This window comes from Aquila chrysaetos, chromosome 26 (assembly GCF_900496995.4).
Source record: "Aquila chrysaetos chrysaetos chromosome 26, bAquChr1.4, whole genome shotgun sequence".
NCBI classification, from domain to species: domain Eukaryota; kingdom Metazoa; phylum Chordata; class Aves; order Accipitriformes; family Accipitridae; genus Aquila; species Aquila chrysaetos.
The window spans coordinates 6,071,611-6,099,164 of NC_044029.1; the positions used below are offsets into that span (position 1 = coordinate 6,071,611).

Consider the following 27,554-nt stretch of genomic DNA (forward strand, 5'->3'; position numbering starts at 1 on the left):
TCCACTGAGTGAAACTCAGGACCTGAGAAAAATTTTGGGTGTCCAGATCCAAATCCTCACCAAATAGGATTTGTAGATATGCCTTGGTGGCTAATTCCCACTGACTTTTCACAGAGTGCCTTTACAAATCCGTTCCGTCAGCTAGGATTTCATATTTTGCTGCAGAGCCTGCTCTGAGGAAAGTGTTTTGTAGCTCTTGTTGCCTGATGTTAAGTCTGCTCTAAGGTGTGTTTGGAGGAGGCTGGGAGTGGGAGGAATGTATTGCAAATGTGAAGGTCCTGCTTCAGTGGCAATGAGTTTTGCCTCTGGGAGAGTAAGGGCAGAAATAGTGAGTGGCCATTTTCTATTTAGTGCAGTTAGCAGTTTCTACCTTATGTGGCAGTTTCCAGGGAGCCAGGAAAAAGTCCTGAGCATGAACATGAAGTTCTTGGTGGCCTCTGGCATGTGGATGATTGGGGCTGGCCTTTTTTGACTGCTGGATCCCGCTGTGACTGCAATAACCGTGTAAGGCACGGTGACCAAGGCTAGGTCTGCCACTAGGAAAAAACACTTGAAACCCTTTCTCCTCATATAAATTAAAAAGCATGTGTAGTCATAACAGCAATCTGGAATGGAGGTGCTGCCAAAAGCCTTAGAAGTCCCTTGAGACTTGCAGCAGATGTTCACAGTGAACAAGAACAGTTGTTATTGAGGTCATCAACTTTGCCCGGCCATCGCTGTACCTGGTCAGACCAGAAAGAGAAGCGGGAATGCACAAAGGAACACGATCCTACTGTGCCTTCAGAGAGATCTGAACCGCAGAGGACTGTGCCCAGCAAAGACATCACTGGTGAGAGTTTCTAGGAATGGAGAGCTTCTAGCCTTACTCCTGGAGGTTCTCACACTGGGACAACAAGTAGAAGAGATGTCAGAGTACATGACCATTCAAGTAGTCTTCTGAGTCATCACAGACTTTTTACATCAAGTTTTACAGACGTTTTACATCAAGTTCCCAGGCCTTTAAAATCCATGATGTTATGCTCATAGCACAGTAACACTGGTAAGCTAGGCTGAAACTGAAAACTGTCAGTCCTCAGTCGTGTTGAGGACATTTGTATTAATTTCTCAGCTAGTTTCTGTTCCAGAAAGGCATAGAGGAACAGCCACTGCTCTATGCTGTCATTGAGCTTACCAGCCCATTTCCATATTGTCCTTTACTTCCTAGAGTACAGACAAAGGGTGATAATTCAAGTCAGGCCAAATGAGACTAACCCTGACTTCTCCTGATGCCTCTTTGCGGTGACTCTGTGTGCATTAAGTACCTCTTCTGTCACCTTTTACGTCCCCGCTCAGTAACGGAGCAAGGCAAGACGTGGTTATTGTTGACAGGCACTCTGCACAGCAGAGCGTAGAAAGGCAGCAAGGGCTGTGCTTGCTTCCCTCTGCCTCTAGCTGGCCAGCTGGGTATGCAGATAGCACTCTGAATTTCCTAAAAAGGCATCTCAACCGGCGCTGTTTGCACGTGGGGGCACTTAGGGAAGAAACCCTCCCAGATCCTTCCCTGGGACAATAGGTCTCCGCACTATTCCCCCTCTGTGTCTTCGCTGAACTTCCATAATAGTCGTGTGATTAATCAGTATTGCTTCTGCAGCCAAAGAGAAAGGGAGGGGGGCATTATACAGTGTTTCAAAACAATACCAAATATTGCATTAAGACTGTAGACTGTAGATTCCATTGTTGAGCAGTATTTTTGTTTTAAGAACAACAGCTTAACTTACTTTTTTTTTTTTTAATGAGATTGATTAAAGTAGAATCTGGAGTTTATTTGTTTTTTCTCCAAGGTACAGCAGCTGCGTAAAAGAACACTTCACCATAAAGAACAGGCTGATTCACTGCATTTCTCCTGAGTACAGATTGTTGTCTTCTCCCACACAGTCTTCATAAATTAGGAAGGAAACTTGAAAATCACCACAATATATGTTTTTGATTGTTCCTGGCTTGCAGTAGTTGAGTTAGACCTCAGATATCCAGTATTTATCTAAAAAAAAAAGGTTAATAAAATTTAAAAGATGAATAAAAAGCTACACTTTTAGATGCCTCAAAGTAACTGTGGAGCCATGGCACAATTTAAAGAGGAGGTGCAGTGAGTTCAGTATCAGAGATTCACCTTCCCTTTGTAAGGCCTGAGGACACTGAGTACCTTCTGGTCTTGGGGCACGTTCTTCAGCTCTTACATAAAGGCACAGGAGGGTGGGACTGTCTTACAGCCCCACGTTGCGATGGACTAAGCTCTGACCTGCTTTAACTCCAACTTCACTCAAACAAGAGTTTAAATGTCTATGAAACTAAAATCAAAGTCACCCACAAAAACATGCAGCCTCCTGTGTGTAATTACCAATCTATGAGAACAAGAAAGAGCAGCAGAAGGCTAGGCATCCATACCAGTAGTGGGGCTTGTTTTTCCCTCCCCAACCTTTGCTTTTTCTACACAATGTATATTTAGTGCAGGAAACCAGCTAATAAAACTTGCCTGAAACGAGATTTGGTTCCATGTTTCAGATTACAAGTGAAATGTCAGAAGTAATTCATTCAGGAGGTGGCAGGATCCCTCCAGGCCGGTTCAGGCCTCAGTTAGAATAATAAATAAATAATCCCAGAAGCTTTTTGTTTGGTTTTTTTTTTTAACTACAGGCAATATGAGAAGGTTACCAGAAAGTTGCCACCACAGACACAAAGTGCATCCTTTCCTGGTTTCTCTAGTAAATTGCAATATATCATACTGTGATTCAGTCAACAATCATTTTGAATCATTCCTTGAGACCCTTAGACATTCAAGCCTATCTCCTCCCCCCTACAGAAAAATAAAGATAGCTGAAGCAAAACATAAGTTCATAGCAAAACATGACTCTATTAGTCACATATGGGAAGGTGGTCTGCACTTGAGTGATCTACAAGCTCTTAGTGATCAACTCCTGTGAGCTTTCCTTGCTAGGGAACAATTCAAATGTCATTAACTTTTCCAATTGTAACAGCACACATGTCAGAGCAGGAACTGAAATACTATGGGCCAGCAAATGTTGAGCTAACTTCACAAACATAATCTTTGAAATCAAGGCAGTCGAGGTGAAATTCCTGAACTGTTTAACAAGGAACATGGTTCAAGGCCCCATCCCATGGAACTGCAAAGATCCCAATGGTCACATCCTCAGCAGCAACAGGGTCTTTAAATATTTTTAACAGGCATGGCAGCATGAGATGAGAGAGGAACTCATAGCAAGGAAAAATTATCTCCTGTTCACCTGTGCTTCTGCCATGAGCTGAGAGCACATGGGCTGTACAGTTTCTTTCTAGACAGTAAGAGAAACAGAGATTTGGGATTACCGGGGTCAGTCCCAACAGACAGAGAGGAACATGGACCGATATCTGCTAACTTTCCTTTCCTTCCTCCCTGCCAAATTGTCAGTTCTTCCAGTCCAGCTCCATGCTCTTTTCTTTAATTCTCCTCCTCTTCATATTTGACCCAGGGAAACTTTCCTCCTGTAACCTATGTAGGAGGATTGGCAGCGAGAGAAACATTGGAAAGACAGTCTCTTTGTTTGCAGTTTTAGTGCCACGGAAGCAACTGCAAAGAAAGTTGTTTCACAGAAGAGTGTGTGCTTGTTGCTGTGTGAGACCTGTTCAGTGAGTTTGGGAGCTGGTGGAGAACAGTCAATATAGACAATAACCAGAGAGCACAGATGCCAAATCCTAACAAGTCTTTGCTGAAATCAGCTGTTGACCACATGCTCCCCAATGAAGCAATATCTTACTACATAGGTGCATTTCAGGTGATGTTAAATATGCTTTATCTCTTTCTCTTTCATAGAATCATAGATTAGCCCAGGTTGAAAGAGACTTTGAAAGATCACGTGGTCCAATCTGTCATGGGAAAGGGACATTAGATGAGGTTATGTAGCACCCTGTCCAATTGCATCTTGAAAACCTCCAACAATGAGAGCTCTACCACATCCCTGGGGAGGTTGTTCCAGTGACCAGCTGTTCTCACTGTAAAAAGTTTCTTTCTTATATCAAGATGAAACTTGTCCCCATGCAACTTGTACCCATCGCCCCTTGTCTTCTCCATGTGGCTCCTTGTGAAGAGAGAGCCTCCATCCTCTTTGTAGCCCCCCTTTAAGTACAGGAATACTGTGATGAGGTCCCCCCTGAGCCTTCTCTCCTCCAGGGAGAAAAAACCTAACTCCTTCAGTCTTTCCTTATAGGGCAGGTTCTCCAGCACTTTGACCAACTTTGTGGCCTTCCTTTGGACCCTATCCAGTCTGTCCACATCTTGTTTGAATTGTGAGGACCACAGCTGCGCACAGTACTCCAGGCGTGGCCCGACAAGCACTAAGTAGAGTGGGATGATCATGTCTCTGTCCCTGCTAGTAATGCCCCTGCAGATGCAGCCCAGGATCTGATTTGCCGTTGTTGCTGCAGCAGGGCACTGTTGTTCAGCTTGTTGTCCACCAGGACCCCCAGGTCCCTTTCAGCAAGGCTGCTCTCCCACCACACAGGTCCTAGCCTGCACTGGGCTCTTGAGTTATTTCATCCCAAGTGCAGGACTTTGCACTTGTCTTTGTTAAACTTCACACAGTTCTTGCTAGCCTACTCGTTCAGCCTGTCCAGGTCACTCTGTAAGATGGCTCTCTCTTCTGACATGTCCACCTACCCACCCAGTTTAACGTCATCAGCAAACTTGGCAAGGGTGCTTTCAATCCTATCATCCAGACCATTTATGAAGATGTTGAACAGCGTGGGGCCCAGTAATGATCCTTGGGGGACCCCACTTGTAACAGGTTGCCAGCCTGAGTGAAAACCATTGATCCCCACCTTATGAGTGCAGCCTGCGAGCCAATTTCCTACCCGTCTGACAGACCATCCATCCAATTTGTAGCTTGCCAGTTTGTCCAGGACAAGGCTGCAGGAAACAATGTCGAACGCTTTGCTGAAGTCCAGTCTTTATTGTACCTCCGCCTTAGTCAGCACTCAAAACTAACAGCATCCCAGAAACGATGCAGCTCTTCAACATTTTTCATTCTCATCTTTCTGTCCTGCATGGAAAAAAACAGAGGCAACTGTAAAGACTGGCACTTTCTCACCTAACTTTAGTTTAAAAGTTGAGCATCAAATCTACTTAGGTGTCTTTTATTTAATTATTACTATAATGTTAACTTTAAATGAATAGTGAATACATCAGAAACTTAAAGTGGAAAATTGAACTTTGACCTAAAGGCAAGTATTTTTAACATTATTTTGCACAGCTGTTTGGAAAGAAACAGCTTTAGAAAATAGGCGTCCTTACTCCAAGTTATGTTCTGAATGCAGATGTCTCTCTTGCTCTTCACTCTGATTTTCAGTCTGAAGTTGATGTTTTTGCCTTAGGTGCACAATCAGTCCCCAACATTTCTAATCACAGAATAAATGAGGTTGGAAGGGACATCTGGTGGGCATCTAGTCCAACCCCTGCTTGAAGCGGTCCAGTTAAATGAGGCTGGTCAGAGACTTGCTGAGTTTTGAACATTCCCATGAATGGAGACTTTCTGGGCTATTTCTTCAAATATTTTACTATGCTCACAGTGAAGAAGTTTTTCCTTGTATGTAATTCGTGGTCAAATATATACACTGCAGCAGCTGAAAAGAAAATCCTGATTTTTCACTTATGTTATACTTTCTTTCTTTGCTACACAAACAGTTTGCCTGGCAAAACTAATAAAGGAAAAGATCTTATAGCTCACTAGCATGTACTCCATTGAAGCAGCCATTTCAATACATGTGTGTGCTTTTCCCAAGCCAATATAATGAGATTCTGCAACTGCCTTCAGCAGTATTATTGTCTTGTGAAATCAAACTAGCTACTTTTTGTTATGATGGAAAGAACCGACTCTTTTAACATTCAAGCATCCACACATTCACACAGATATTAGTGTCACAATCTAGTCTATTGGAATTAGTCCAGGATAGCCTGTTCAAATCATACATCTGCAGCAGCAACAGAGTAAGCAGAGTACATACATAGCTTTGCAGAGCAAAAAGAATGAGTTTTCATTTCTTTTTTCCATGGGTTATGCTAAAGAACAGTATCAGCATGCAGTCAGTCCACACAGAGCTGAGGTATTTAGGTTTTTTGCTCTCTAGCCATCTCAGTACTTCAAGCTTTGTTCCAATGTCCTCAGTTTTTTTCTTTCATTAGATGTGGAATTTAACCACAGATCAACATTGCAAGCCATCCTTCAAAAGGGCGGTGAGGTCTCATTCATTTTCTCCTGATACCGGGAAGTCCTTGTTACACTCAAGTTATAATCTCATTGTCGTGGTTTAATCCCAGCCGGTAACTCAGCACCACGCAGCTGCTCGCTCACTCCCCTCCCCCCGTGGGATGGGGGAGAGAATCGGGAAAAAAAAGTAAAACTTGTGGGTTCAGATAAAGACAGTTTAATAGGACAGAAAAGGAAAAAAAAAGAACATGTAAAACAAGTGATGCACAATACAATTGCTCACCACCCACTGCCCGTTGCGCAGCCAATCCCCGAGCCATGGTGTCCCCAGCCAACTTCCCCAGTTTTTATACTGGGCATGATGTCATATGGTATGAAATACCCCTTTGGCTTGTTTGGGTCCGTTGTCCTGGCTGTGTCCCCTCTCAGCTTCTTGTGCACCCCCAGCCTCTGCTGGCAGGGCGGCATAAGAAGCAGAAAAATCCTTGAGTTAGTGTAAGCACTGCTTAGCAACAACTAAAACAGCAGTGTGTTATCAACATTATTCTTATCCTAAATCCAAAACATAACACTATACCAGCTACTAGGAAGAAAATTAACTTTATTATTCCAGCCAAAACCAGGACACTCATCATCCAGGAAAACTATAATTTTCCAGAGGTTCAGGAGAGGAACTTTTGCTTTGCTTCAATTTGTGCCATGCTCCATCATGTCATGTCACAGCTGAGACGTGTTGGGTCTTGCCTTGGCTCCACTTCTTCCTTTTCCCCCTCCCTCAAAGCAGTCTATGATCTTTCTTAACCCTTTCTTAAGCCTCTTGTAAAACCTTTATCAGATTAAATAAGCCTCTCTGGAACATGCGGTCAAAACTGTTTCCATGGTTTTTTTCTAACCTGTACATACGTATAGAGTACTTTCTACTGCAAATAGATTTGACATCTACCGCTTTGGCAACAGGAAACATAGGTTTCACTTTTGAAAAGACTATGTCTGGTATATCATTTTATGTCTTAACAAACTACTCTACTAGAGAAAGAGGAAACCTTTTAAAATGGGTAAATCTGTAAAACCTCCCAATAAAATACTCTGTATTTTACACTGCATTTGTTTTTCAGACAGAATACTTTTCTGAATCAACTTCAGCACCTAAAGAAGGCTAGTATTTAAAATAAACTTGAATGCAGTCCTGTACTTGTGCACATAATTTAGTGTTGGCATTTAAAATTGAAGAAGGTTGTAAGAGTTAGCTCATTATCAATTTTGTTTATTTGTAGACTCTTCTATGGATCACTGTATTGAACCTGACCACCTCTCAGCAGTCATGAATACACTTGAGGTGATGACATGGTTACAGAGTTTATCAACCATTAAAACTGTTTTGTAGCTGAGTTCAGACCTAAAAATGCATCTTTATCACTACCGCCTCTAACATATTTCTCATAAGAGATGAGAGTGCTTTGCCCAGCATGACCACAGAAGAATCACTACAAATTATGTATGTCAGAAAAGGACTCTGGTTTTCAGTAGTGCTGAATGTCTGCAGCTTCCATTAGCTTCAATTGATGGTGAGGATGATTTGTGCCTGAACATTGGGGTTTAAGACCAGAATTCCTCTGATCCCATGTAGATACCTCTAAGTTGGATAATGAGTGAACACCCATCTCATACAAAGCACGTGAGTCTCACTCTACTGTAATTCTATGTCTCTGTGACTGTAAAGAGCGTCTGGGGTGGCCAGCTCTGTTACTGGCATCTCCACTGGAGTGGTCTAAAGTTAGATGAGATTCATTTCATTCTCTGTCTCTGAAAAATGAAAATCTACAGCCCATTTCCAGAGCTCCAGGTTGCAAGAAGCTGGTAGAAGAGTTAGAATATGACTCTCCTGACTTTTTGTCTGATCACAGGGAACACATTGTCCACTGTTGCACCTCATTTATAATATGAAGACTTCAATTTGAATTCATCTCTTGTCCATGATTGCTGACTTCTGTTACCCTTTCATAAGCATATCATGTCTACCATAACTGACGGCATAGATCTGTATCGTCCTATATGGCAAATAGGTCTTTTCAAGGTCAAACTGACAAGACCCACAGCCGTTAGTTATAAGAGACCAAAAATAAAGATGAGCTGAATATAGCAAATAGGATTTATTTGGGTATCAACTATCACCTCAAAATAGCAGAAGGCATGGTTGCTGAGAGAAAGAGATACAAATATAGTGTAGAAACCTTATATAGTTTTATAAATAACCAGGTAAGTTTATATATAGACAGCTATTAAATAGGGTTGTCACTATAAGAAGCTCTTTCTGTTTCTCTCCATATAGAGAGGAACGTTTGTGAGACAGCACACTAGTATGGGGTAGTCATAAAATTTTAATGGCCTATATCCCTATATCTGAAGCACGTTTATTGCTCATTAGAGTCCTGGGTATTAGTGATTTAAGTGGCCTTCCCAAATGGGGCACACTAGCTCTCCAAGTTTTCACTGTCACTATGTGGTCAAGGAGCACTTCCTCTATAATATTTGTAGTCTGTGGTGACAATGTGCATTGTCTCCATTTAGCAAAGGCTGCAAAGTCCGACTGGTATCCCCATTTTGTAAACACATATGGAATTTTGTGATTTCTAAAAATAAAATTAATTTTGTGTTTCTAGGTCAAGGGTTTTTTAAATGTAGAATTCAGCTACAGAAGCTACACCAGGGACAACTAGTTGGATATAACAACAAGCTTGGAATTGTATGGTTGGCATCAATGGCTGTATTTATATAAGCGAGTAGTGTAGACCAAAAGGAACAAAGGGGTAATAAAATTTAAAAGATTATTTAGCAAAATGCTTAAGCAAAACATCTTCATGTGTATTATGTGGCATCCTACTTTTTTGGAATTTTAATGCTTACATAATTTTATCCAATGTAACAATATAACACAGTAATCTTCAAGGTTAGGCCTCAAAGAAGTTTGGTTTAAAATAAATAAAAAAGACCCCTCAATACTCAAAACATATTTTATTTTGCTAGAAATGTATTTAAACTGCCTAACAACATTGCCAGTGCTTTTGGTTTTTTGCTATGGAGTTCCCTTATGGTAACTGTAACTACTGTAGTTGAATGTTTCAAACCATATGTACAAACATAGAAACCAATCATTCACTTTCATTCTTTCCATGTTTTTTTTATTATTGGAAAAAGTTTTTGCTTTGTGATTTTTGTTTACTTACTATGTTTGAGCAATGGTTGCTATCTGTACCGAAATAAGTGTACACATATCCCACAATTTTTGTAAGTCAATAAAAGTATTTTGGTTATCTAAGCTAAATTCATAGAAGTGTGTAATCCCAGTAAAGTGAATCAAAAAGTACACCCCCTACAAATCCCTTATTCAGGACCCTTTAGAAAGCAACAGAAACAATAGACTATGAGATGGAAGACCAACTAAACAATGTAAGTATAGACTATGCAACGTGACTAATTTTATATTTCAGAAAAACAAAATAAAACAAAACAAAAAACAATGAGGAGGCAGAATAAAACTTTCACTGGAAAGCAAAGAATAAAGAAAATTTTAAAAAGCATCCCAGAAACAAAGAGTGTTAAACCATCAGATAATCAAATGTGCACATTAATACCTTTCTTTTTATTGAATGTTCACAACTTACTTTCTGTTAGGAAGAGTATCTTCAGACAAACCCTCTTTTAAGAAATTTGTCATTTGGCTGAAGGCTGAGACCAAGAAGGCATGTACTTCTCATATAAATTTTAAAAAACTGTTTCAGATAATAAACAAAATGTGGAAAAAATGAAAGTGAATGATTGGTTTCCATGTTTGTAAATACATCTGCTTACAAGCTAAACAACAAAAATTACAGCTAACTTGACTTGGTGAAAACTGAAGGTCTATTTTGAGGAACAAACCTCTGGCTGGTATTGATGCTTCTGACAAAGAATATCTTCCTTTTTCAGTCTGACTCAGAGCAGACTTCACCACCTTTCGAACACACTAGTACGGCTAGTATCTCACACGCACTAATGCTCTTAATATTGCCAAAACTGGTGAAAGTAAACTATAGGAAATTTCCCAGGAGTTGCTTTAAGCAAAGTGGACTGTTCTGAGAGGTGAGTGTTATTCCCCACAGAGAGAGGATATATTATGCAATTTTTCCCTGTCTGGAGACAGGAAACTATGAGCAACCAAACGATAGAACTGAGCTAAACTTTATGCTGTATTACTGTTCATTCGCATGTTACAGTAACACAAAAATCAGTAGTAGGAAGTGTATATGATAACCTGTGTCAGGACCTCTGTATGTATTATAAAGCAAGAAAAGAAGGGGAGATGAAAGCAATCTGAAACGGTTAATGCCACAGTAGAACCAAACAGCAACAGAATAGGACTTTAAGACCTCACTCCTGCACATCAACAGAGCTAAGAAAAGACATGGGCGGAAAATGTTCATGATTTTTTTCCTTTTTTAGTCAAAATATAGTGAATCGCTTTAAATACAATAATTGCTTCAAATAATCCAGTCCAGATTATCCTAGAGGAAAAACAAATTCATAGACAGGAGCAGACATCTTAGAAGTTCACCAGCCTTGAGACATCCTTTAAGCTGACCCTGAGCACTACCCTTTCTCTTTTCTAGAGTAGGGTCAAGTAATAGCCCTGAATCTTTCGCATGGTATGACACTTCTACTTAACATGAGTAATCCTGAGCTGTCTGCTTGGCATTTATTAATTTGAAAGACTCCAATTCGGTTTTTGTGCGAGCGTGGTGAAGATGCTGTCATTGGTGGTGATGAAACCAAAGTTGGCATCTGGGACTGACTGAGTGGGATCTTGTCAAAAAAGTGACTTTTACTGCCTCTGGTGAAGAACAGAGGGGAAAAAAGATAAACTGAAATTTAATAATGTTAATCTGGGTTACTCTGGGTTTTTTTCACTTTATAAACTGATATGTACTGGTTTTGCAATTCATATCTGTAACTTGTTCATTCTCTTGCTCCAGGAAATGTTTAGAAATTACCATGCAATTTCTTCACCACTGCTATAGAAATCACAGCTGGATGTGGCCTTCAAGGCAAATGGAAAGAAGGGGACAGGGAAGTTTAGCTTCTAAATGTTACAGATTTCTTCCTGTTGCCTGCCTTTGTAACGCCCATCTTTCTGAATCAGGGGTGCACAAAAATATAAGACTATGTGGGAACTTAAGATTGTCAGACCTGGCTCCCCATAATCGCTGGCAACTGAGCTCCTGCCCCCCCCCCTTGCCAAAATTAAAGCCTGTAGCAGAAGACCAAGTGCCCAACTTGCCCTGCTCCTTTAACAGAGTTCAAGAAAGTGAGACCACCACCAGTCACCTAAGGTCCTGAAAATAACCCAGATTTTGTTAAACAGGGCTCCAGATGACCCTAGAAAGCGGATTTCAGATGACAGCAAACCAAATAAATGTCTGTCTTCCTGGTCTGGTCTGGCTGTAGGGATGGGGGCAAGGGGAGTATTTTGTAACTAAATTAGTGAGGTTATCTTTGTGCTTTTGAGCAAGGCATACTAACCAGACATGAGGGAATGTAAGACCACTCAGAACAAGTGAATTACACTCTTTCTCCAGATGAAATTTCCCAACCATAAATGGAGTAGAGGTGGGAGTGGAGTGTAAGTGGTTTCCTGAACCCCACAGGCAACATCAGAAGTCCTGGACTCCTAGGTAATGCATTCATTGTACATGCAGTACTGGTAAACTGGGATTTAAGTTGTTTTCTAGTCCCCTTAGAGAAATCGGCCAGTATCTAAAGGGTGATATTACAAATTCAATTTCCTATTCCCAGGAATTATTTAATCACACAATGCTTTCCATTAAACTTAGCAAAAGGAAGAAAAGGAAAAAAGGAAAAAAAGTACACACTCTCAGTTACTGTCCTGGCCCTATGATAGTTGCAGCTGTGAATCTTTCCCTTCGCATTAATTTAGGAAATAGAAAAATCAGGAAAGAATATCCTGACATTTTTAAATCTTAAAATATACTTTTATTTCACTTCCAAAGAGTTATGAAGTATTTCCATGTGCAGCATATGCTTTTTAAAAGTGAGGCCACAGTTTGAAAGTCAACGGAATATTATTATGTGGGAAGCCTTACAGCTAATTTGTTTAGCAAATCTCCATATCCAAAATGCTACTCAAGTCTCATTTTTCCTTCTAGAAAAAGACCAGATTATAAATATAACAGATCAGAACTTGATACCATCTACAGTATATGTTAAAAGGAAGTTCAAGAGATAAGTTAACTAAGTGGATGATGTTCTCTCCTAGTAATTAATATATTATTCTTTCTACAGTTTACTTTTATAGCATAGGATCATATTAAATATTTCATAAAATAGAGCACATTCTTAGAGAAGGACATAACTCCTTTCATTGCACATCATTGAAAAAATATTCAAAGTCCTTTGTGAATAACCACTGAAAAAGCTCAAGCTTATGGTTAATTTAAGAGCATTGCTTTCATTATGATGACTTATTTATTTTTGGGTCACCTGTTTTCCAAAAAGCCTGGAGAAACATTCTACGTCTGATGTTTGGGAAACTATGTTTCTGGGTAAATTGCCTCAAAAAACTCCCAGGTCTCTAATAGAGTCCAATGTTTCTTTTCTGTGCAAGGATTATTCTTTCTCTCTTTCCCCAGTGAAGAGAAAGAAAGCTTTTTAATTAGGCTTCTGAAAACTGAAGTGATTCTTCTAGGTCACTCTGTGGAGGGTATGGTCTCAGTTACGTAAGGTTTGCTTTTTGTCTTGTAGCACAGGGATCTCAGATTTGGAAGCATAGATGGCACGTATGAGGGGAACCTGCCACTTCTCTCACACAGTAGTAAGGCAACAGGAATAAAAGGGGATTCCTCTTGTTAAATGGTGTCATTTGTGAAGATATTATTTTCCATGTTTAACTGTTCTCCAGCAGGATAAGGCATAAACTTCTGGGCCTTTTCACTCCTTTATTTTACTGATTACAATGCTGTTGCATTGCATGGAACATGAACTATCCTTGAGTTAGCATTATGCTAGCATTCAGAAATGTTAGGTTCAACGAGGGATTAAAAGCCAAAAAAGCAAAGTAAATAACTGAGAGGTTACCTCATGCTGAGCCCCGTACTGCTGCCATTCCAATGTTCGCAGGCTGTATAGCTTAAAATTAACTTTGCTATATTTGTAGTATATACACGTTACAGCATAAGAGAGTATAGGTGACTGCTGTTTAGAGTTACATTCTGAGTCAAGGAAAAGGAAATTCCGTCTTTTAACAGGGAATACAATATCACCACATGTTCACAGCTAAGATAATGCAGGCCACTACGAAGTTTTTATCTGTTTTCAAGGTGAGAATGGGAAATTGTAACGGATTTTTGTTCAGAGCTGCTTTTATAATCTATCCCATTAATGGCATTACATTCATATGACCTGACTTTACATAACAGAGTTATCATAGCACAACTGACTGAACACAGAACCTGCATTTTGCAGTAGCAGATAATGTTTAGACCAACTTATTACTAACTACTCTGTGCAGATTTTAAGTTTTTCTGTTTCAGTGAAATTAAAGGTACCCTTCTTTCCTGTTAAATCACATTAAAAGGACCTGGTTACTTAGTTTGTATATGCTACGCACCAAAGCGATCCTTTAATGAAGATCATGCTGAAACTGTCACCTAGAACATTGTTATAATCCTTCTATTTTCAGCTGGGTTTTTTAGTAAATAAAGTCTTTGAACTCATCTGTCAGTACGACATAATAACTGTCTAATTAGTTAACCAGTTACAGCCAGATGTGACAAAAAGTAGAGGTCTCAAAGATATCATGTTCCTGTATATTTTGTAAAGTCTGGTGTAAAGTCTAGAAAGGAGAGAAGGACCCAGATCGCTACCAGGGATCGACTTGCCCTGCTGAAGCGCCCGTCAGCTTTCCATCACCAGGAAAGTCAGCCAGTTCATGGGCAAGTCTGAACCTGCCGCAGCGAGTGGTGCTCTGGCCTAACCTGACAGGTAAAGGACAGGGCAAGAAATTCTTACGGTTAGGATATTGTTTCTCAGCTAGTTTTATTTCAAGGGTTGCTTAGCCATTTCAAAAAATATCTTCCTCTTGTGCAGGACTGCCAAAGAGCATTTTTTTTACTTCTTTTCACTTATCACTAAACTAAAACTAGTGTCAGCTCTGAATTTTAATTAACTGCTTCTGTTTCCCCAGCTTTGTGTGACCATTTGCTTGCACATGTAAGAGTCTTTCGGTACTTTTTCAGTGTTTTTTTTATTGGCAGCTGTCTGGATTTCTGTGTATTACTAGTGGCCCAAGGATCACCAGTTGCAAAACACTGAATCAGGAGCCCTGGAATGGGGAAGCAGGAGAGGTATCAGAAAAGAGGCTTGCAGATGTGGAGAAAGACCTAAGGAAACTGTGGTACACAGAATATAGAGGATAGGAATATAAAAGTGGATAAGAGATGAAGATCAGAGAACACAGATCCATGGGAAGTCAGGCTTCTTCCATCTTGCCAGACTAACTGAATCTTCTAGTAAGGTTTTTCATACTAAGGTTTGGTTTAGGGAAGAATAGATTTTACTGCTTTTGTCAAACAAGCCTCTAATTATTTCTTTTTTTTTCACAGAAATTTCTCATTAGATTTTGAAGTGGCCAGAGCTCCACAAACTCCGCTCCAACCAATGCCAGTTGCAGAATGTCTCTTGATGCCCATGGGAGCTTCACTAGACCAGCTTTGTATCCTTTCCACATGCTTACTGTTTTTCAGTTTTCCCTGGCCAAAAATACTGCATCACTCTGCACATCTTTATTCTGTTAGTATAGTAAGTAAATACATGTGACTATTTACAATTAAGGTAAATATAAAAGGGATTTTCCCTACCTTACTTTTTCTAGGCAATGCCAAGACTAAGATTTCATTCTGAATGTCTAAACAGTTATGTGCATGATCCGTACAGTAGGTTGGACAGTACATGACATTAAGTCCTTATCACTGAAGCATGACATTATTAATATGTGCTGAACTTGAAGTCTGACAGAGAGCACTGGCTGCAGTCTGAGACCATGAGAGTCCTTTCAGAGAGAAATGTTTTAGCAAATGCCCTTACTGAACATGAAAGAATACTGAAGAGAAATAGAGTCTGTGCCGTGGAGTCAGTGGGAAAGGGACATTTTGGTGCAAAACAAGACTAGATCTACTGTTTTCCTCACATTATATGCCTAAACACACGTCAGTTGGAAGTTTTGCTTATTCTGAATGTTAACATCAGTTACCAATAGACACTTGGATGAAGTAAAATGCTTTTGCTTCTCATAGTTGGTCTTGGATTAACGTCTGCTGCCAATAATAACCTCACCTAAAGCCTTGGAAAGAGCAGGTCAGACAAAGGATTGCATTCATGTGCATCAGAAGTACTTCTCCCCATTGCTTAAAAAGCCCCACTAGACAACAAATTAAAAAAAAAAAATAAAGAAGAGCATTGTAAGAGCTGGTCAGGTCATTTGATACTGCATGCTACAGTTTCTTTCTTTTCTGGCCGTGCATGAATAATCTTGTGAATTTGGAGTTTAGATAGCACAAGTTGTCTAACAAAAGTACAGTTACTCATGAATAATTTGGATTTCAATGTGTATGTGAAGAAAATGGCTCAACACAAGGCTTTTTGTATTAAAGCCATCTGTGACTCACGGTATCATCATGCATGATGTGGGGTTATTGTGTGAAAGCAGTAGTGCATGAAGGGCCATGGAAATGGTGTATGAAAAGCCACTTCAGGATGCCATGCACAGTTCCTGGAAATGGTAATGATACGGGGCTTGAGGAACAGTGATGTGCTTACAAATCCTGCTGGTGCTGAAATCAGCTGTCTTTTCCATACTTAATATAGTTGTACATGAGGTTTTGGTGCATTGTAATGACGTTATTAGCACGAGTTTTTTACTTGGGTATGAGAAAGATGTGAGTCATGCAGCGTCTCCAAAAGAGAGCAGATGAAATGTTGATAGCGCACTAATGTGTATTCTGTACGTGTGATAAGTATTCCAGAAAAAATGTAGCTTTGAGGTATGGTAGAGTGCCATTAAGAATTATGTTGTACAGGTTTTTCTTATCTGTGTCTGCCCATCAGTTTTTTGTAGATGAATTCTGGAGTCCATTAAAATCACATACAAAACTCATTGATTTCAGCAGCTCCAAATTTTATCCTGTAAGTTCCTAAGCATTGCAAAGAGGAGATATAAACACATTTGAAACCTGAAATAGATTTTCTACACAAAACGAATAATTTGCATATAAATAAATATTGTCTTCTTCTCCCATAGCCTTTTACACATGAATTTGAAGAACTCTGCAAGTCTGCATAAATATATTCATGAAAGTTTGACTGCAGATTATATAAAGATTCCTCCATTTTGACATAAATCAAATTAATCCTCTTTGAATCTTCACTGAAACGATGATGCTAGGCTAAATAAATCTCTTTGAATTCTCATTAACTGTTAGTACAGCTGATTCTTTGACTGGTTCATTAGCATTCTTGGTGGCATATGCTCAAAAAGAGGAAAAAAAAAAGAAGCCTACAATTTAATGCAAAATAGAACAAGGCTGTAGATTTCAGCCTTTGTCTTGTACACACCGTAAGGTACAGGGAGCGATGATCTAACTTAAGCGTTGCATGAGGTTCTTCTGAATTGCCATTCAAATAGTTTCCTAACTTTGACTAAGTATAAATTAATTACTCAGCTGCATATAAGTTTTCTCCTGTCAAACTGAGTTAAAACTATGGAGAAAAAAAATTGTTAAAATACCACAGTATAACATTAACAAATAGATATCAGCAACAAAATTTACTACTTTGCAATAGCAAAACATGCTAATTCAGCTTTAATGATTCTTAGAAAGAAAAAGTCATGTCTTTATCCCATGAGCATCTCAGTGAGATAATTTTACATTACAACTTTCAAGAATGGGAAATTCTCATCCAATTCCCTGTCAGTCCTACAGATAACGTTAAAGCTATTATCTACTAAAGAAAATACATAATCTGGATAAAACACTACTATATTTAATAATCAATTATCCACTGAGAAGCTATATAACTTGGATGAAATGCCACTGGATTTATCAGAACTCAGAAGAAAGCAATGCACAAGACCTCAAAGGAAATGGAGCAATCAGCAGCCATTTTCCACGCTCTGCGTCAGCACCAGCAGAGCTGCACAAAGCTTTTTGCATTCCGTTTCCATGATCTAATATCACTCCACGGAACAAGTTCAGTTCCTTGGCTTGTGGCAAAGGTGGGTGGGGATTTCCAAGAGGTCTCCATTTACACAAAGGCCCTGCACAGCCAAACTGAGTATCTGTGATCGAATGCGATGGGGTGCACCACATCAGGCATAGCCACAGGCATCAAACTGCCTGACTAGTCTTTTAGGAGAACAGGATACTGTATTATTTAATCTATCATTAATGTGTTCCACGTTAAGCATAATGCCTGCTGTCATGTTTCTTGACTTTCACAAGCTAATCCAAGTTGCTGCTTCTTATTACATAACTGTACTGCAATGCAATCCTAGGGGCTGCTTCAGGAGGTCTCTTACAGCTTCCCATTATTTATGCAATGTCCCAGAAACCCACTCCAAAAACATGTCTAGAGGTAGGGAAGACCTAATATTCCCAGCCCAAATAGAGGGAAACTGCTCGTAGTAGGTCTGTCTTCACTGTAAAGGTGAATCCCTAAGATCCACATGGAAAATAAACTTGGGTTATTCCTATTACTAGTACCTTGGAAAACAGCTACTGCTTTGTGTTCTTTTCTTTTTGTGATAACTAGAAGGCTCCTTCTCCTCCCAGCTCACAGAGCGATGCCCGGAGCAATCTCTGCGAGGGATGGAGTCCAGCTCCCTTTCCTTCTAGGTACCCACGTTCTTGCCCAGCTCCCTCTGTCTGCTCAGATCAGTGCTCATACTTCAAATACTTTTCATGCTAGCTACGTTGTTAGCTGAGACGAAAAGCCTAGAATAACAGGATAAAAGCTTTATTTCACGGACTTTTCCAATCCCGACACATTCTGAAAGTTATCCGTAGAGGAGTTGACTTTCTTTTTCTCTTTCCTTTTTATCCTTACCTCAGGGAGAAGTGAGGAACAGCAGCCACACCGAGGGGAAGTGAGAGCAGCGTAGCGAGCCCTGTGGAAACGGAAAGGAAGCAGTAGATCATTTCAGCGAGAGCAGTATGTCTTGGCGTCGTTCCTTGACACCACCCCCGCTATCCCAGCCTCCTCTGCCCCTCCCACACTCACACATCTAAAAAGCAGATGGAAAATATTCTGCCAGAAGACATTGAAATACAGTGTTAGAAAGTTACTCTCTTAAGGCTGGAGAAAGTGATGGAGAACTCTGGCAGGCGAATTAAATTATTCATAGTCAGTGGCATTTTGGAAGGAAAAGCGGGAAGGGAATAAGAGACTGAAAGAAGTTATAGGGATTGTACAAGAACCATCTGGGACATTGGAAACAGATGCACTTCAGCTTGCTACACTTCGGAGAGAGACCTGTGTGGCTAATACTGGGTTAAGGAGGCATTACCGGTCTTCCCAGTTTGTTTTCAGAGCTGAGCGTACTCTAATGCTGTCATGACATTATGGTTCTAACAGAGCCAATGCTGCTAAATCTGGCTCCCCCAGATGGGTTTTACGCTCTCTAATGGCACTGAGCAATGACGCTCAGATCCTGAAGTCACTCTAATTTACTCGTCTGCTGTGTCACTTTGTACGCATACTAGTCTTATTTGGATTTTAAAGGTGTGACACGGAGAAGAGACACTGATTAGTATCATTCTCAGTGCTTCAGTGATGAAACTCCTCTTAAAAACTTATTTTTTTCCCAATTTCGTGTTTCCTTATATGTCTCTGAAAGACTACAGGGCCTGTTCTCACAAGAATTAAGCTATTCTACATTCAAAATAAAAGGTGCCTTTTCTTGATATGACTCACTAAGAAAACTGCGTTGCATGTTATAGAGTAATAACACTTAGAAATGAATCCAGTTCCACCCCCTAACTCTTGCATGGGGAGAGAAGGGAGGGGAGGAAAAAAGAGCCACGTGTGAGAGAGAACAGACACTGAAATCCGTGTTTTTATGAACATATTGAGATACCATGGTGATAAGCACAGGAGGTCAACCTGAAAAAGATACTTTCCTTTCTGTTATTTCTTCTGAGTTTTAGGCATATGACCTTGGCAAATATCTAATGCATTTGCCATTAGTTGATCTATCCCACCATGTATGTCTTTGTACCAAAGATAATAGAAACCAGATGGAATTTGCCCACTTGAATCTATAGATGTGCATGGTACATACATGTATACATACAGACAGATACTAAAAAAGAGAAATTTAGTGAAAGCATGTCTTCTTTTCCTCTCATCATCAGCATTCTGAGTTTAACTCCAATAACAATGATCTTATTAACTTCCAGAATTACATCGAGATAGCATTGCATTTAGATTTGAATACATATAAAATCAACTCTATACGAAACTCTTCAGAAGCATTTGCAAGCACTTTCTCCTCTCTGTTCCCCCAAACAGTACAGTCCAGTCCGCTATGGGTTCTTCACTTTCTTGTCCGACCCATGGAAATGAAGAAGCTGACATATGTTGCAGAAATATTCCAGGCACTGTAATTTTCCCATCCTCACAATCTCATATTGCAGGAAACCAGGTTTTTTTGTTGAAATTTGCAAATAAACCAGCACCTGCCACAGCAATCTAATGACCTGAAGGAATTGTTACATAATTAATCCTTTTGAGTTTCTTTGTAGAAATCAGTGAAGTGCTTCAGTATCCTGTGGCATATTAACCTAATGCTGTTTTCAGCATGCAAATTATTTAGGCCAGAGATCATGCTTTTGGTTATAAATCACTTGGTAAATTTGGGATACAACTGGAAAAATTGTAATGAAAAGAACAATAATCAACAGGAAGCACCAGAAAGGAATCAGTAGGGAAAAGATAAATGGTTGTTAGTAGGAATGTTAGTCATATGTGCCCGTCTAGATAAACACCAAGCAGATCGTTTGTTTAAACTTTTTTTTTTTTTTTTTTTTTTTTGCCTGAGGGGCACTGGATTTCTTTCAAGACTGTTTGCAATTAATGTATTTGGCATAACTGTGTTTGCTACTTGGGGTAGCTCTTCCACAGGAAAGCCAGTCAAATTATCATTCCAAAATGGTGTTCCATTAAAACAAATATTAAATAACATTTTCATTGTGAATTTGCACAAATATTTGCCAAAAGAACTCCGAGCAGAGTCTCTAAAAAAGAAAACCTAGTTATTTCACAAGAATACAGGTTTTTAAAATATGAATTTCCTTTTCTTAATCCTAAAAACCAGGTTTTTGAGGTGAAAAAAAAGCCAAACAATATTTAATGCTCAAAAATAATGAAGGACCACAAGGATTTCAAGTAAGAATGAATTTAAGACGTGAATGCAGTTAGAAACTAATATGGACCTAGTTTCCTAATGATCTTTTTGGATGAGTACTCGGGAAATCAAAATTAGACTTTTCTTAATTTATTACTAAAATATGAAATGCTTGCCTGTCCATTCTACTAAAACAGTTTTAGCACTCACACATATAAACAGACATATGTGGCATGCAAACCCTGTTTACAGATTGAATTAAAGTTAATATTGTTTGACTGGCAGAATATATTTATAAACCCTATTAATTCTTAATCTGTGTGCACATCTAGTGTCCTTACCGGCAATCCACGCTCAGGACCTGCAAAGCAGTCTGCCTGTCGTATTTTTATGCCAGGGCACGGCTGCCATTCACTGGTGCAGAGAACACTGCAGAGTCAATCTTTCAACATGCTAATTTTATTCACTTGCCCTCAAAATGTAATTTTCAGCTAAATAACATAAATTGCTTACTATGTTTGCAGTAACGTTATCTTGCATAGGGGTAAACAGAAACTCTGGGGTAGATTGCCTAGCTGGATTTCTTCCACTGAAGTTAAAAATGTCATTAAAAAGGGCAAAGCTGGGCTTCTGCTTTCTGCTTGCCAAATCTAGCTCTCTGCTAAGTCTTCTCCATGTGGAATGAGAAGAGGAAATTCTGCCAGGGTGTGACAGGGGGACGCGCCTCCGAGGAAAGGACCCCGGGAGCTGGTCGTCAAGACAAACCAAGACAAAAAAATCTGGCGCGGGTTGAAGGAAAAAGCTTGCCTGGGGAAAAAAGACAGGATAAGCAGATGGTCCACATGCTTCGGATGCCCACAGCAGGTGCTTGTAGCAGAGGCTGAGCAAGCGTCTCTTTGTGAACGTCGCTTCTCATCTCGCTCCAAGCGGTTTCATACCCACGAGACGCGGGAGCGACCTCACCGGGCAGAGCGGCTTTGTGTCCTGCACGCAGCGGAGCTCCATCAGAGCAGCGCTAGGGCAAGGCCAGCGTCTCTGCCGGGTTCTGCTGCCAAGAGAACTATTCTGGAGCTGCCCTGGAAACCTCCCTTTTGGTCCTAGCAGGCGTGCTAGGGTGGAGCTGGAAAGAAGGGCATAGGAGAGAGCAGGTCAGGCTCCTCTGGATGCCACTGCGCCTTGTAGGAGCGGAGTGTGGGAGAGAAGATTTTCCAGGTTTTAATCAGGAGGATTGATTCCGCTCCAGTCCAAATGAACCCTCTGCTGAAAGAGCTGGCAGGCAAGAAAGAGCTGAGACCGCAGCAGGGTCTGACGCTGGATGCGGAATTGTGTTGCTACCGCTTCTTTTGGTCAAGGTTTTGTTTTGGCGTTCGGATGATATTGCGGCTTAGTGCCTGCAGCAGGTTTTGGGCTTTTCCAGATTGGGCAGGCACGTGAAGCTGGTAGGGATTTTTGTCATTAATGTGAGTGGGGCTCAGCAGCTTCCTGATGAGGGACTGTAAATCTTCTGTTGCTAGGGTCAGAGGAAAGTAGTCATATGGAGACAATGCTGAAGGAGAAGGCAAGGACCCCAAGTCCCAGAACACCATTGCAAGAATGGATCTCAAAATACTACTGTCATGTGTAGTTCAGAGATTCATAAAGGCACAAAACTCAAAATATAATCTCTCAGCTTTTCCAGGTTAATGTATATAAATGTATAGAGTCTGAAGTAGTTTATTTGCTAAAAAAAATATAGATAAATCTTTAAATATTTCCTCCTAACTACAATGAAAAAAAAAATACGAGTTCTCATCTTGGGTTGATTAGGCACTCCTGTCTAAGCCCAGCAGTGCTTAACGCCCTCTATGGATAAAACCCAGAATCACAAAATTATTCAGGCTGGAGGGGACCTCTGGAGATCTCTAGTCCAACACCTTACTCACAGCAGGGTCAGTTCTGAGCTCACGCACACAGGTTGCTCAGGGCTTCATTCAGCTGGGTCTTGGAACCTCCAGTGTGAGTGCAGAGCCTCTCCGGGCCCCTGTCCCACTGCTTGACTGTCCTCTTGAGGAAACAGCTTCTCCTCATATCCAGCCTGAAACTCTCCTGTTTCGATTTATGCCTCTTCTCCTCCTGCTTTGCAACACTGTGAAGAGCCTGGCTCCATCTTCTTGATGGTCTCCTCATAGGCACTGGAGGGGGGATACTCTTCTGCAGGCTAATCAAGCCCCTCTCCTCTGTTTTTTTGGCTGGGTTTTGGGTTTGGGGTTTTTTTTTGGAATAAGCTAATGTTTCTGAGACTTCTGTGCCCTGGCAAATGGGGTTGGAATTGTCCAGTGTGCTCAGAAGTCATTAAAGGGAACTGATGAACAAACCATCAGATGAACAGAGTGGAACAGATTCTTTTAGAAACCTAGCTTGCAGGTTAAAAGAGGGAATAAAAAGGATCTTCTCTGGCTAATATTGCAAGGCCGTTCAAAACGGATGAATCAGACCAGATCTGAAGCTTCTAAAAATTCTGGGCAGTGCTTAAGCAACACTGTGAAGAGAGAAATAAAGCAAACCAGCACGTCAAAACGCAGCGATGGGAATATAATCTGCTCGACCCCGAAGCAGTCATTTTGATAAAAGTCCAACTAAAAGAGTTTGCACGGAAGCTAACTTTAGCCTAGTGAGGCTAATCGCCTCTGCAGTCACTGGAGAGAAACAGGATCCCGTAATGGTCCTGCATGCTCCGCTGCCTCTGCCCTGGCTATAGAGGCAGTCCGGCGACACGAGCCCGAGTGGGCTAGGTCAGCTTTTGTGAATGCCCTACAAAAACCTGTCTACGGAGTAACGATGTTAGGTAAGCTGCATCCACTAACGGCAGATATTCCTGGCAGCCCAGTGGGCTGAAAACCATCGGCAGCAGAAGATTTAGCTCTAGCAGAGCCGCTTCCTTTCACAAGTGTTGAGTTCGGATGCCTGCGACTGCCCCATTCCTTTTTCCCCGTCTCAAACATATGTGAGGTGGCTTGCGGGTAGCAGAAGCTGTATTGCAGGTATCTCCTCCCACACGCAGCTATTTGGAGGAGCCTGTGGAGAGAGCACAGGCACCATTTTGAGATGGGGAAGAAAGAGAGTGAAAAGCAGATTGCCCAAACCTGTTATATCACAAGACAGGCATATGAGGCAATGTCCAGGTATCATGTGAGAAATCCCTGGCTCCTTGTCAGATATGCTCTTTTTTCATGGTACTGCAACTTCACATACAAGCTCTGACAGTGCAGGCAAAGCAACTTGATGTCAAATAAAAACTAAATGGACTTGCAGCAGCAGCAGCAGCAGCAGCAGGTCTTTCATCAGTGTCAGGGTACAAACCCTACTTTAATGAGTTCAGACATGCCTTGGCTTTGCTACAGCAATATTGACTGAGCCTCTTTTTTAATTAAATAAATGCAATATACAGAGAGAATTAGCTCCATGTAAACCCTTGAACAAACACCAAAAAAATCCTCCTACCCTAGCCCCCATAATCACTCTGATAAACTGACTCCTTTCTTATAAAATAGACAGTGTGCAAACAGTACACAGTCATTCTTTATTTAGTGGCAAAAGATTTCAAGTGCCACCTTTACCGCAGTGCCAATAATGCAGCACAGTCAATCTTATTCACAGGCTTTGATATTCAGTTACCTTTTCCTAGCTGTGGTTGGAAGACCTGGGTGTACTCATAGGTAGGTAAGCAGGTACATATAGATACCAACAGCAAAAGAGATTAGGCAAAGGATTTCAATTTTTTACAGTGGAAAGGAGTATTAGCCATCACAAATGCAAATACACATGTATACAGCTGAGCATGAATTAAGCATAGTAGATTTGATTCAGATGCCATCCTATTCTTCAAATGTTTCCTTTCCAACAGGTCCCTTACAACTGTTTAGATGCCTAAAACCCTCCTTTGCAATTTGCTTATTTTCCTATCAAGTGCAGCTCGGGGCAGATTTGGATTTTTGCATGGCAGCGTTGGTATAGCATCCGTCAGCTGAAGCCGTGGAGGTCTTTGCTGGTTCACTTATACACACTGCTCTTCCTGAGTTGCTTAGTTGTGTGACGTCAACTCCCTGGAGGCTAACAATGTCATTATCATTACCAGACAAAGACAGTTAGGTAATTTTGTCTGATGGGAGTGCAGATATTGACCTGAACTAATGTATTCTTATTTCCCAGAGAGATGCTGATTGTAGCAATGTGACATAGTAGGGTTTGATAATATTAATCTAGAGGCTGTGTTCTTTTTTAGCAGAGAAAAGCTTTTACATTCACATTCAATTTCATCACTTGACATGTCTCTAGTCTACTTGCTAGACTTGAGATTCTTTGGCTGTTTAAAGACAAGTACAAGGTCTTAGCCTGTGTGTGCCTGTGAAATATTTTTGGCAACCTCTAATTTGCACATCCTCTGACCCTGCAGAGAAAATTACCAAGCCTATTCAAAAGGCTTGCTTTCTTCAGGACAGCCGAAGAAGAAATACCTTTAGGGAAAAGAGTCTTGTAGCAGTGATCACATCTGATGCATCTTGTGACAACACGCTATACATATCTTACTCTGTTTTTTCATTGCTGACTGCTGGCAATGCACTTGGAATAAAAAATCCTTGCCTTAAAGAGATTACAATTTGCACATTTTATTGCAATTTCCTTGAAGAGCAGATATATGCTGTGCGTATAATAAGCATTACATAAACAGATTGTGGAAACATGCAAGTTTAATAGTCCTTCTGGAACATTCTGTGATTATTATAACAAAAACATACATTTGCCACAAGTACAACTCCTCCTTATGAATGTATGATAAAATTGCTGTCAGTAGAAAACCCGTTAATAAATACTATAGTGTAACTGTTTAATGATGCAGTCTGGGATTTTGTGCAATATCCTAATATCTAAACTTTGGTACATAAATACAAATTACTGCGTGCACGTTGCAATAAATCTGATTTATGCTGAAGTCAGAATCATATAACACTCCCTCCAGATGTTAAGAAAGCAAAACTAGCCAGCCCTGAAAAGGCAATCAGGCTTTGCTGAGACATGTAGCTTAGACAGTGGTATCATCCCCTACTAGCTATGGTGGAAAAATAACCACAGAGACTGCTCAGCTGAGAAATCCAGACAAGCAGCCATTGCCATCAGTGGAAAACACCAGTTTCCAAACACCGATAACTTGTTATGATTCCATGACAGCCTTCCATAGCAAAACCTTTTAGTTGTAATGTCATGTTCTCCGTTTGCAGTGTGAAGCCTTAAAAAAGCCAAAGGTTTAAGAAAAAGCTCAAACCATTTTATTTCTGTTTCAGCCACTACCAATCTGTGTAAGTGTATAGAAGATGTACTCTGACAGTAAGCATTACAGGCAGAAGATAATTAAAAATAAACTATCTGTGAATAGCATATTGCCTCAAGCCATTGAGCTCTATTTCTTTTATTGAAATGCTGTGTAATGAAAGGTACATGCAAAGTACATTTTCAAAAGAAGGGTTTACTTTTCCTTGTCCAGAAAACTGCAGGAGAAATAAAGCTGTAAATCAGTGGGTGACCTAATATTTACAAGGAACTTGGTATATCCCCCAGAGGCTAGACCACAAATGTCTTTTCACCCCAACACAACAATAAAAATCACTTGTGGCTTTGTCTGAATCTCCCTTTCTGTTTAAAAGCAAGCTTAATCCTAACAAAAAGGCAACTGGACACCTACTACCTTGCTGAATAACACCAGTTCCCCACTGCTGTGCTACCTCGACTTCAGACCCCCAATCTCATTTTGCACACAAGAGTTCTTAATAAGAAGGTGTAATTTCTTCTTCATTGTTCTCAAGGGATCTGAGGATTTTTCTTTTCAAGCTGCGTGCTTCAAATTAACAAAAAGGATGTTTTCGGTAGCAAAGGGGACTTCCCTGGTTTTTTTAGTAGGTAAAGTAATGCCTGTTGCAGTTGCTTACAGATAGGTTATAACAGATTCACATCTCCAAATCGATGTATCATCAGATCAAGTGGAGTGTTACATTCAGTAATCAAACCCATGATCAGAGCATTCCTCCAGTTTGGGAAGATTATTCTTTTTTAAGTTTTTACACTCACAACGTTTTCATGTTATCTGCATAGTATACAATTCCTCTTTTCTGAACAACTGTGTCTTAGAACACTGCTGTGAAGTTTAATACAGCATTTCATGCTACTTTATTCCACAATCTTTTGCCTTACTTTTTCCCAGCTGTAACAACACTATACTTATTGTAACCAACAATGATGACGGTATGGGTAATCATGCCAACAGCAATGAATCTTCAGCACATTTATCGGCCTCATGCAGGCCTAACTTGACATTTGAAACTAGGAAAGGTTTTACCAATTTTTTTTCTTTGTAGTTAATACAGAAACCATAATTAATGATTATGTAGCTAAGCCTCTGTAGCATCTTACGATTGATCCTCTATTACACTGGCAGAATGAGAGGATAATGTCGCCAGCATTTACAGAGTTGGCAGTAAAATACTTGGCACTTCATCCCATTTGGTTTCATTTGACAGAATTTGCTAAAATGGCCTTGTTTAGGGCATAAGCTGGTAGAGTGGTTTGGTTTAATTAAAACAAATTCAGACTCTTTTCCTTAGCTTTTAATATGGTTAAAGATAATTACATTGCTCCTTTTCTGTTGCTCCCGGATTTCAGGGAACCCCACAAGCTAATATTTTTACATACCTAAAGAACAATGCAGGAAAGTAATATATGCTGTAGCTAGGCTTCCCGTCCTACTAACAGATAAGACAAAATTGTCATTGAGCAAAAGGAAACTCTTTCACTGCTGTGAAATTGATAGACTATTTTATTCAGTTTTTATTGGGGTAGAA

The 27,554-nt window shown here is 40.3% G+C and overlaps 1 long non-coding RNA gene across 1 annotated transcript; it reads right to left on the bottom strand.

Annotated features, from left to right (window-relative positions):
* Window positions 1-1,753: 1,753 nt before the first annotated feature.
* LOC115336340 lies at window positions 1,754-18,453 on the bottom strand. The gene is made up of 3 exons (XR_003921722.1): window positions 18,387-18,453; window positions 4,849-5,069; window positions 1,754-2,017 (listed from the first exon to the last, which is right to left on the bottom strand). It is a non-coding gene; the product is annotated as an uncharacterized LOC115336340 (long non-coding RNA).
* Between the last annotated feature and the right edge of the window lie 9,101 nt (window positions 18,454-27,554).